Genomic DNA, 10912 nt, shown 5'->3' with positions numbered 1-10912 from the left:
ACAACAGGGCACTTAACATGCTTTTTAAAAATAAAAATGGAGTTTCCAGAATTTCTTCTCTTAAATTTGGCCTGGACAACAACCAGGGCATGTATGCATCTGGCTTTTATTAAGGAAAATTTTATAAATTATAAAAGAAGCAGCACATCTGTTAAATGTATGGTTCAAAAACAAACAAGGGATAGAAATTGAACTTGAATACAATATATATACATAATATAATCTTAGAAAAACTGAGTAGCACAAAAAGTGGATTCAAATCTATTGAAACTAAGGAGCTATGGAGTGGACTTAACTAAAAAAAAAGAAATAAGAGGAACCAAATAAAATATCTAATTTTAATCACAGTGATATCTAGTATATTGAAATTTAAAAAGAGGAAATCTAAGATAAGAAAAGAATGCATTCAGGGGCACCTGGGTGGCTCAGTCAGTTAAGCATCTGCCTTTCGCTCAGGTCATGACCTGGGATTGAGCCCCACATTGCACTGGGCTCCTTGCTCAGCAGGGAGCCTGCTTCTAACCTCTACCCCTCCCCCTGCTTGTGAGCGCATACGCTCTCTCTCTCTAATAAATAAATAAATAAATAAATAAATAAATAAATAAATAAAATCTTTTAAAAAAAGATTTAAAAAAGAAAAGAATGCATTCATGTAAAAAGCATTATGACAAAACTTAAAAACAGAGATAATTATCATTTGATTGGATCTTGCAGAAAAACTATCCATTTGGAGAATAAGATTTGCAAGATACTGGGTAAGGATTCAGAAGAACCAATATACTGCTATTTGAAAGAGGTGATGGAGAGATAATCATCAAATAAACACTTTAAAACGTTTCCTAATCTGAGGAAAGATTTGAAGCTTCAAATCAAAAGAGGTGAGAGAGTACCAGGCAAATTTAGTGAAAATAGACACCCTGCATATATAGCAGGAAAGATGAGTTGCTTTCAAAGGATATAATGAGGTTCGTGTTAGATTTTTTTCTTCTGATCACTAAGGGTCAGAAATCAATAAAGCAACATCAGCAGCTTTGAAGGAAAAAATGATTAAGGCCTAAGAATTCTATACCCAGAGAAGCCATCATTTATTTGCAAGGGCAGGAGAAAGATACTCTCTGACATGCAAGGGCATAAAAATTATACCACCTAAGTAGTCATCCTGAAAAAAATTACCTGAAGATATAGTCAGCTAATGGAAACATGCATCAGAATAAATTTTTCAAGAAGAGAAGTGCTGGTATAAAAAAAACTGTGATGAGCAATGAAGCCAGAAAATAGTAACATAGAAATAATAATTGTTAATATTAAAGAGAATGAGAATTTTGTAAAGAGATCTCTAAAAGAGGAAATTTGAAGGAAAAATCTTATTTGTAACAAAATAAGTTCATTTCAATAAAAATAGGAAAGAAGCAGTAAAAGGGTGGCAATTTTCAATTGATAATAGAAGTCAGTAATTTAAGATTAATTACTTGATACTGATTTTTCAAAAATAATGAATCCTGTGTTTCCAAGACTAAATGCAATTAGCCTCGTCTGGGCACATTTTTAAGCATATATATCTCCAAGATTCATCTCAGACCTTCAGAAACAGAATTTAGGTGTGCCTGGTAATCAAAACTATTTAAAAAGCTTGCCACAATAACTTTTGTGCAGCTGAAATGTAAAAATTTACATATATAGTTTAGCACAGCTCCCAGTTGTTCTGGGAGACAATCAAATCTCCCTTAAGAGAAATAAAGATCCTAACCCTACTCTGGAACCGATGTTTATCTTTATCTTTTCTTTGGGCAATTGATAAGGGTGGGGAAAAAACCCCCAAAACTGTGATTATCTATTGTATTAAAAGTTCCCAGAAGAGGGGCTCCTGGGTGGCTCAGTCTGTTAAGTCTCCCACTCCTGGTTTTGGCTCAGGTCATGATCTCAGGGTTCTGGGATCAAGCCCCACGTCAGGCTCCACAATGAGTCTGGCATCTGCTTGAGATCCTCTCTGCCCCTCTAGATCATACTCTCGAACTCTGTCTAAAATAAATAAACAAATTAAAGAAAAATGTTCCCAGAAGATATCACATTAAAATAGAGGCAAGAACATATAGTGTCTTCAAAAATGCTATGAAAATTCTCTAATTGTTTTGTTTCCTTTTTAAAGTTTTACTGAGAGAAGAGATTGCTTTTTAAGGCCTTAAGGAGGTCAGCAAACAACCTTGGAATGGACATCACCATTGATGCTGTGATGCTAAATAAAATGAAGTAATAAATTTGTGATTTGTGGTTACAACAGTCAATCTTTTCTTCCCCAGAGGAAATAATAAAAGGGGTAAGGACACATTCTCCTTTGAAACTGTCATCTGGTTGTGACCTCAGGGATTAGTTATGAGTTATGGGTAAAAAAATTTCTAGGTTTGCCGCACGATCAAGTGAACACTGGGGTTTACCTTTGTGGAGTGTTGAAGACAGGAAATGAATGTTCCTCAGGGAACAGATTCTCAGTGCATTGTTGAAATAGAGTTGCTATTATAAATAGGGCCAAAAGTCTATAAAGACTCAAAGCTCTAGAAGCTTATTTCTCACACACATGACAATTCAAGGAGGGTGCTATTTGTTGGTAGGCAACTCCACTGGGCAGTACAAACATCAGAATTCGTTCTATCCTACGGCTCTGTCATCCCTTAGAGCCAGTTGTCTAAAACATGCAACTGGCAAGGTGGAGGAATGAGAAGGTCTCTATTGGGAAAACTAAAGAAGCAGTTAGAACTAAGGAAGCAGAATTCCTTAAAACATATTTCCTGAAACAAAATTCTTGGCTAGATAGCGTCCAATAGATAGCTGTCTCTGTTATAGGATATAAAAAGCTTAGACTGTACTCTTTTTCAACATCCTGTAACTTCTATCTTATTACCCTGAAAAGAATCCAAATTGATCCTGGTTCTCTGAAAGGTGTCACTCCAATACATGTAGACTAAAGGTTTATGAAATTAATAAAAAGGAAAGACGGAATGCTAACTGAAAAATAAAGGACCATATTTACAAAAGAAGAAATAAAAATAGAAATAAAAAAGAATATATTCAATTTCACTGAAAGTGCAAAATGCAATTAAATTTTTTCCCCAAACTGACACAATGTTCAACTTAGTATTATTCAGTGTCAATGAGGCTGAATGAGGCTGTATTATCCATTCTCATCCATTGTTGTTGGATTTTTTTTTAAAAGAAAGTAGACTTTTTTTGCTTACTGAGAAATAACTAAAAATATGTATTTACAGTCATGAAATCATGTGTACCCTTTGACTCTGTAAATTCACTTATAGCCACTTACCCTAAGGAAATAAACCGAGATGTGGATCATGATTTATAAATAAGGACATTCATTGCAACATTATTTATAATAATGAAATCTTGGTGGAAAATTCCAGCTACAGTAGAATAACTAAATGAGTCATGTTACAGCCATATGGTAGGCTGTCACTCACTTATTTAATAATATATTTCACAGAAGTTAGATATGGAAAAATTCTCACAGTATAACATTAATTGAAAAAGATAAACTATAAAATTATATATATGACATACAGACTATTAATTTGGTCCACAAGAAAGTAAAAGCAAAAATTAATAATCTAAATTAAAATGATGTTCATAGAAGAAAAATGTCCAGTAAGATATATGTTAAAATATTAATAGCCACTTTTATTTTTTAGGTTTTAATATTATGAGTGATAAATCTTTTCTTTTATGCATTTCCATATTACCCACAATCTTTACAGCTAACATATATCACTTTCGTATTTAAAATATCCTGTTAAGGATAAAATATAACCTTATATGGAGTCATAGAAACAAGTTTGAAATAGACTTTAGATCTTATGTATTCTGAACTTCTACTCAATGCAATAATCCTCTCCATACTAAATTAAATCATTGCTGACTAGTGCTAGTCACCAAAAATGGTTACTTTCAAGTTTGATAATCTTTTCTGTATATAAGAGAGCTGTTAGGAAACCAGTAGACAAAACCTGGGCTCTAGCAATTTATTTTTATTTACTTTAAGTCTATTCTATGTGTGTGTATATATATATATTTCAAGTCTATTCTATATATATAGACATATATATATATATGTTTCATTTCTTACAAATAAGTATGTTTTTCCTCACCAAAGATATATTTGAGTGAAAATTGAATATAATGAATAAGTTACATTTAACATTTTCATTAACAATTTGGATACTTGTAAAGAAATTTGAGATCTTTCTCTCTCTTACTCTTTCTCTCCCTCTCTCTCTTTCTCTCTCTCTCTCTTTTTTCTTTCTCTCTCAATTTCTTTTCCTGCTAAATGAAAACTATAGTACCTATATGATAGGAGCATCTCCTTCTCACTTTTGGAGATGCGGACTTTTTAAGAAGCCATTTCACAAGAATTTCACAAGATGCTTTTAGATAACTCTATTCTGTTTGTTTTGAAAAAGTGCCTCTAAAGTAATCCATTATAAAGTATGCAGTTTTCCAAAAGCCATAGCTAGTTGCCTAGCAACACAGTTGGTTATGTCATATAATGAAAGCAATATGATAAAATGCTATTTTTCAGGTATTAATTTTTAAACACTTTTCTAACTAAAAGAATATATTTTATGGGTGAAAACTATTGAGAGATGGGTCTTGTAAAAACAAAATAAGAGAGGGTAAATGCCACACTAATTTGAGAGTCATTTTCTTAATGACACGATATTAAAATTCATGCCCAACCATAAGGATTTGAAAACTCCTTACCAGGCCCTCAGGCTCTACCTTGTACTCCCTAAAGCACTCGCTGCATTAAGAGCCCGCAGTAAGAGGATCAAATTGCATGTCTGTGAAGGGAACTTAATGGCATTATGACATTTGCTGAACACACAGAGTGCCTTAAATGCAACAGCAAATATCTAACTTTGTAAAAGTTCTTTATTTTTTTAAATGTCAGAACTGTTAGAGCAGGAAAATTTTAAAAGCTAAATTTAAATCCTAGCATGAAAATGAGAACAATCACCACTTGGGTTTTTTTTTTTTTTTTTAATAACTCCTTTCTATTTTTCTTTCCATTTCAAAGAGATTCTTGAGAAATCCTATGTCCCCTGTTTGCTTTTGTGCAAACATTTTTGTGATATTCACTAATATTAGAGATCACCCAGATCTCCTATTTCCTCTCTGTTTTCTTTCCAAAATTTCATCTGCTTTTCTGTTTCCCACAAAACTCAACTTCTTTCTTCCATTGTCTTTTTGTACCCGTGTGTGTGTGTGTGTGTGTGTGTGTGCACCTGGTGGTGGGGGTGAGGGTGGGGGGTGGTGGTAGGACATGTTGAGAGAGTTCATAAAAGAGGGGAGACCCTCTCATATGAAAATACATTGAACTAGAAGTCAAAGATACGGTCTTCTTGTCAAGTTTGCGGGTTTAGAATCAATCTAAAACTAGGCTACTGTTCAGAATTTTTCATTTTTAACTGATTTCTCTTTGATGCTTAGATTCACTCTGATCTTTAAGCCTGCATACTGTAATCTGCAGCAGTATACGGCTTGTCTTTGCCAAAATATCTCAACTGGCCCACCCACCACTCTTCCATAATACCCTGTGTTTAAATCCTTGCCATATGATCCTCTTATTATATAAACGGTTTATATCTCTTTTGAGGAGATGTAGGCTATTGATATTCATTTTCACATTAATATGGTATTTTTAAAAGAATTCATTGAGTTACCATAGAGATTCCTGAGTGTGTGTATGTGTGTGTGGTGCCAGGAATGGAGTGGCAGGAAAAGCACTGATTGTATAAGAAGGCAACATTTGAGGAGATATTAGGGTATCAAGAAGCCAGGTATCACTAGCATATGTTCTCTACTCCTCTATGTGACAACATAATGCTTCTTCCTAATTTTTTTTATTGTATTAAGATACACATAACATCAAACATACCATTTTAACTATTTTTTTCCTTTTTGCACTTCTGTCTTAGTGTCTCCCCATGCCCAATTTAATAAGCAGGCTTAAGGGCTGCAAAGTAATTGATAACATAGGGAAAGAGGGTAGCCTCAGGTCCTCAAGCTTCTCTCATCCACGAGCATGCCCATGGTTACAACTTCCTGCCTTCACTTTAGGATACTGTCCCTAGTTACGTCAACCTTCAAGGAAGGATAACTTCTTAAGTTTCTCTTGCTACTCTAGGTGTGACAAAACTCAGAGGCAGGGCTTTATGGAGGGGAGGGGCACTGGGGGGTAAGATGATAATGCTCCAAGGTTACTTTAGAAGAAGTAAAAAGTGTCAATGTGGGGATGGATCACAGTAAAATATTCTGTATTATACTGTTTTAAGGTCAATTTGCTCTTGCTAATTAGTTTTCAACATCCCTGCCTTTTCCAAATCTACCTTTTGCCAACATTTTTTTCAAATGTAAACTGTCAAACATTAACTATTTTTAAGTACATGTTTCAGTGATCTTAAATGTATTCATAATATTGTGCAACCATCAGCACCATCCAACAACGTAACTCTTCATCTTATAAAACTGAAACCCTGTACCCATTAACTTAACTCCCCATTCTCCCTTCCCGCCTCAGCTCCTAGCAACCACCATTCTGCTTTCTGTCTCTATAATTTTGACTAATCTAAGTTTTAAAGATATCATTTCTATTCCTTGTTTTTGTTCCTCATATTTTCTTTTACCCTTTGTCACCTTCCCCAATCCACCCTCTGACATTTCAGGGTAGTGTTTACGGTCTCAATGAAGGAAAGCATGGATTTTTTTGAAAAAAAGGGTGGGAGTGGAAAGAATGGGAAACAGAATTCTAGGCAAAGACAACATATTTTGGGAAAAACATGGTAAAAATGATGATTTCAGAGCAAAAGATCTTGTCTCTGAGATTTATAAAGGTTTCTGGTCTGGGAGTCAGGAAAGATTTAGAGGGGAAACAAGAACGTTGCAAATCCTATAGGATTTCTGAATGGAAGAACAGAGAGTAGAGTCCCTGAGAATATATGATTTTGAGATATGCTTAGGGAGACAGGATTTTAGACACCTTCAAGGAATTCCCAGAAAAGTACAGAAGCAGCAAAATGAGTCTCATGTACCTAGGAGTGGCAAGAATGTTGTGGAACAGAGTGTGTCTGGGTAGACAGCTGCATAAGATGTTCTGTACATGGCAAATAAACTCCATTTGTTTAAAAACATCAGGGAAGTGGGAGTGAGAAAGGACTGTATCCAACACTCTAAAATTTTTACCAAAGCAGAAAAGTGTTACTTGTTCACCAGACTGATTAAAAGCTGTAAGACCTAAAATGCTGCAATTGTGAGAAAACTGACAGGGGGCCACAGAGGAAAGATTTAACTTATTGACAGATTACATTGAATACATATAATAAATTTGATTGATCAGCTCAATTCCATCTCCATTCCATACCTTGCCATTATAGAAAGGCTCCTGATTTTAGAAACAGCTTCAAGCAAGAAGTCGAAGAAAACCAAAAGTAATGAGACTAATTTCTGCCACATGGTGAAGTGGGGCTTCATGTTAGAAGTTAAATCCAGAGTTGAAAATGAAATTATATGTATTGTCCATGTGAGTCTCATATAGAGAATTACAACTGTTACAGTAAGTACACTTACATAGATCAGCCTTCTCAGACTTTATTTCTTGGTTTACATTGGAGCTTCAGGGATGCTTAGGATTGGCTCTGATCTTTCTGTGTTCAGTAGTTTCCTGGAGAGTAGTTCCTTCACATTTGAAGTCTATCCATCATTCACTTATGTCCTCCCAGGTGAGTGGTACTGCTTTAAACATTCACTTTGATTTGTCACACTAACTGCAGTCTAAAACTCATCTCCTCTTACTAATTGTCAAAAACAGTTCTTGGGTAACTGCAAAGCTCCATGAAGGCAGTTATGCCATTTGGAGCCACTAGAATCCAAAGAATTTCAAGAATCTCTGGGGAGAGATTTTTAAATCAGAATTGAGAGAGCTTTGTCAGAATTTTCCCCCATTTCAAAGGATCTGATGTAATCTTTAAGTGTAGTTGGAGAGAGGCAGCAGTTTGAAAAACTTTTTCAAAGCTCCCTTTCATTAATTCACTATTCATGGTTATTAGTACTATTTCTAATGTGTTCATAATGTATTTGGGAGGATTGTTAATTCATTTCGTAGATATTTATTTTGAATATCCTCCATGTAAGACAATATTCTAGGGGTTGAAAATACAAGAATGATGAGAGTATACAAAGTCCTTGCTGCCATAAGGATTATAAAGTAGCGTGGAGAACAAGAAAGAAATGTTAAGCAGCAATAGTGATATAGTGATATATATAGATAGATAGAGAAGATATAGTGATATCTATCTATCTATCTATCTATCTATCTAAAGAAGGACAAAGTAAAAGAAAATGGTAGAGGGGTCTCTTTATAGGGTGGTCAAGAAAAGTATCTGAGAGCTGGTACTTTATTGATATTTGTAGGAAATTAGGGCCAAGCCACATAGTTATCCTGGGAAAGGCATTCTGGGAGGAAAAAATAGTAGGTGTAAAATCCCAGACATGGTAACTTGTCCAAGCATGTTGGAAGAATGACGATAACCTGAACCAGAGACCTACATTAAATTGCTGGGAAAGAGAGAGGTAGGCAATGAATTCATGGTGGTAAAGGGCATTAGATCACGTAGAGCTTTTATAGAATTAGGCTTTTCCTATGAGTGAGATGGTAAATTACTAGAGAGTTTTAAGCAAGGGAAGAAAATGATCTAATTTATATTTTGAGAACATTTGTGGCGTAAAGGAAGCAAGGACAGAATCAGGGAGACTAGTTAGGAAGCTATGTTTAACAAAGCAGGGAAGAGTTGATGCTGTCTTGGGCCAGGGTGATAGCAGCAGAAGTGGTGAGAAGTGTTCAATTCTGCAATTATTTTAAGATAAAGTGAACAGAATTTGCTGATATAATGGAGATTAGATGTGGTAAAGAGAGAAGAATTCTGCCTAGACAAGTAGATACATGAAGTTGCCATTTACTGGGATGGGGAAGATTGAAGGAGGAGCAGATTGTAGCAAAGGTTGAATTGTTTTGTACATATACTAAATTTGAGATTTATAGCTTTGAATATTATACATTAAAGAGAAGATGTTGAACAGGGAGCCGAGTTCAGGACATAGGCCTTGGTTGAAGATACAAATTTGAGTATTTCTAAGCATCAAATTGGTAATTAAATGTAAGGGATTAAATCAGATCAGCTAAGAGTCTAGTGTAGATAAAGAAGATGTCTAAACTTTAATTCCTAATCTAATATTCAGAAATCAGAATAGTGATGAAAGCATAAGAAAGAAAAATAAGAAGTAGCAACCAGTGAGATGAAGAAAAATTCTAAAGAAAAATGATATTCCAGAAATCAATTGACAAAAAACCAGTATAAAATATAGGCATGATTAGACCCCGGGTGCCCTTGGAGGGTCTTGGCCCTGCGGGTAATGACTGGTCCCGTGGGGGGCGGTGGGGCAAGGGCCCTGGACCTGCTCCGGGCCTCACCCCATGTGAGCTTGGCCAACCTACGTAAACCGGAAAGAGGGCGAAGAGGTTGGAGAAGAGGTAGAAAATGTGGCGGAGGCCATAGAGGAGAGCGTCAGAGGGGAACCTGGCCCAGACTGGGCTTTGAGGGAGGCCAGACTCATTTTACATTCGAATCCCAAAATACGGGTTTAATGAAGGTCATAGCTTCAGACGCCAGTATCAGCCTTTGAGTCTCAATAGATTGCAATATCTTACTGATTTGGGTCGAATGGATCCTACTTAACCTATTGACTTAACTCAGCTTGTCAATGGGAGAGGTGTGACCATCCAGCCACTTAAAAGGGATTATGGTGTCCAGCTGGTAGAGGAGGGTGCTGACACCTTTAAGGCAAAAGTAAATATTGAAGTACAGTTGGCTTCAGAACTAGCCATTGCTGCAACTGAAACAAAACAAAATGGTGGTGTTGTTACTATGGCCTTCTATGACCCAAGAAGTCTAGAAATTCTGTGTAAACCCGTTCCATTCTTTCTGCGTAGACAACCCATTCCAAAATGAATGCTTCCCCCTGAAGCACTGGTACCGTATTATACTGATGCAAAGAATCGTGGTTATCTGGCAGATCCTGCCAAATTTCCTGAAGCAAGACTTGAACTTGCCAAGAAGTATGGCTATATTTTACCTGATATCACTACAGATGAACTCTTCAAAATGCTTAGTACTCGAAAGGATCCAAGGCAGATTTTCTTTGGTTTTGCCCCTGGATGGGTGGTGAATATGGCAGATAAGAAAATCCTCAAACCTGCAGATGAAAATCTCCTCAAGTATTACAGCTCATGAATTCCCTTCCAAGAACGCAGAGTTGTAAAAGAGTTCTGGAAGAAAACTGACTGAAACATGCTTATTTCTCATCATCTTGTCTTGATTTGTGATTCTCTAGATGTTGATGTTAATTTTCCACGTAGCCTTATATCCATTTTTATCTAAAATTGGAATAAAAACTGGAATAAGCAAGGGCTGCATAGGGGAAAAAATATTGGAGTGATTAAATATAGATGCTACATTAAGGGAGAAGTGGATTAAAAAACGACCACTGAATTTAGCCAAAGAGGATGTCATTGGTGACCTTGCTAACAGCAATTCTAGAGATAAAAATCTTAATTGGTATGGTTTCAAGAAAGAATGAAAAGAATGGACCTAGATGAATTTTACTATAAAAGGGAACAGAGATTGGAGAAGTAGGTGAAGGGGAATGAAGGATGAAGGAAGTTCACTTTTCAGATGTGAAATAATTTATATATGTATATTTAATTAACATATTATGATATATATTAAATATAATATATTTAAAGGTTGGTCAGGTAGAAGGGGAAAAGAATGATTCATGACCCATGAATGACATT

General features: G+C 35.6%; 1 pseudogene; it reads left to right on the top strand.

Annotated features, from left to right (window-relative positions):
- Window positions 1-9471: 9471 nt before the first annotated feature.
- LOC118542021 (large ribosomal subunit protein uL15m pseudogene) lies at window positions 9472-10349 on the top strand (annotated as a pseudogene).
- Window positions 10350-10912: the final 563 nt, after the last annotated feature.

Source organism: Halichoerus grypus, chromosome 3 (genome assembly GCF_964656455.1).
Source record: "Halichoerus grypus chromosome 3, mHalGry1.hap1.1, whole genome shotgun sequence".
NCBI lineage: Eukaryota > Metazoa > Chordata > Mammalia > Carnivora > Phocidae > Halichoerus > Halichoerus grypus.
This window is presented reverse-complemented; position numbering and strand designations above follow the sequence as displayed.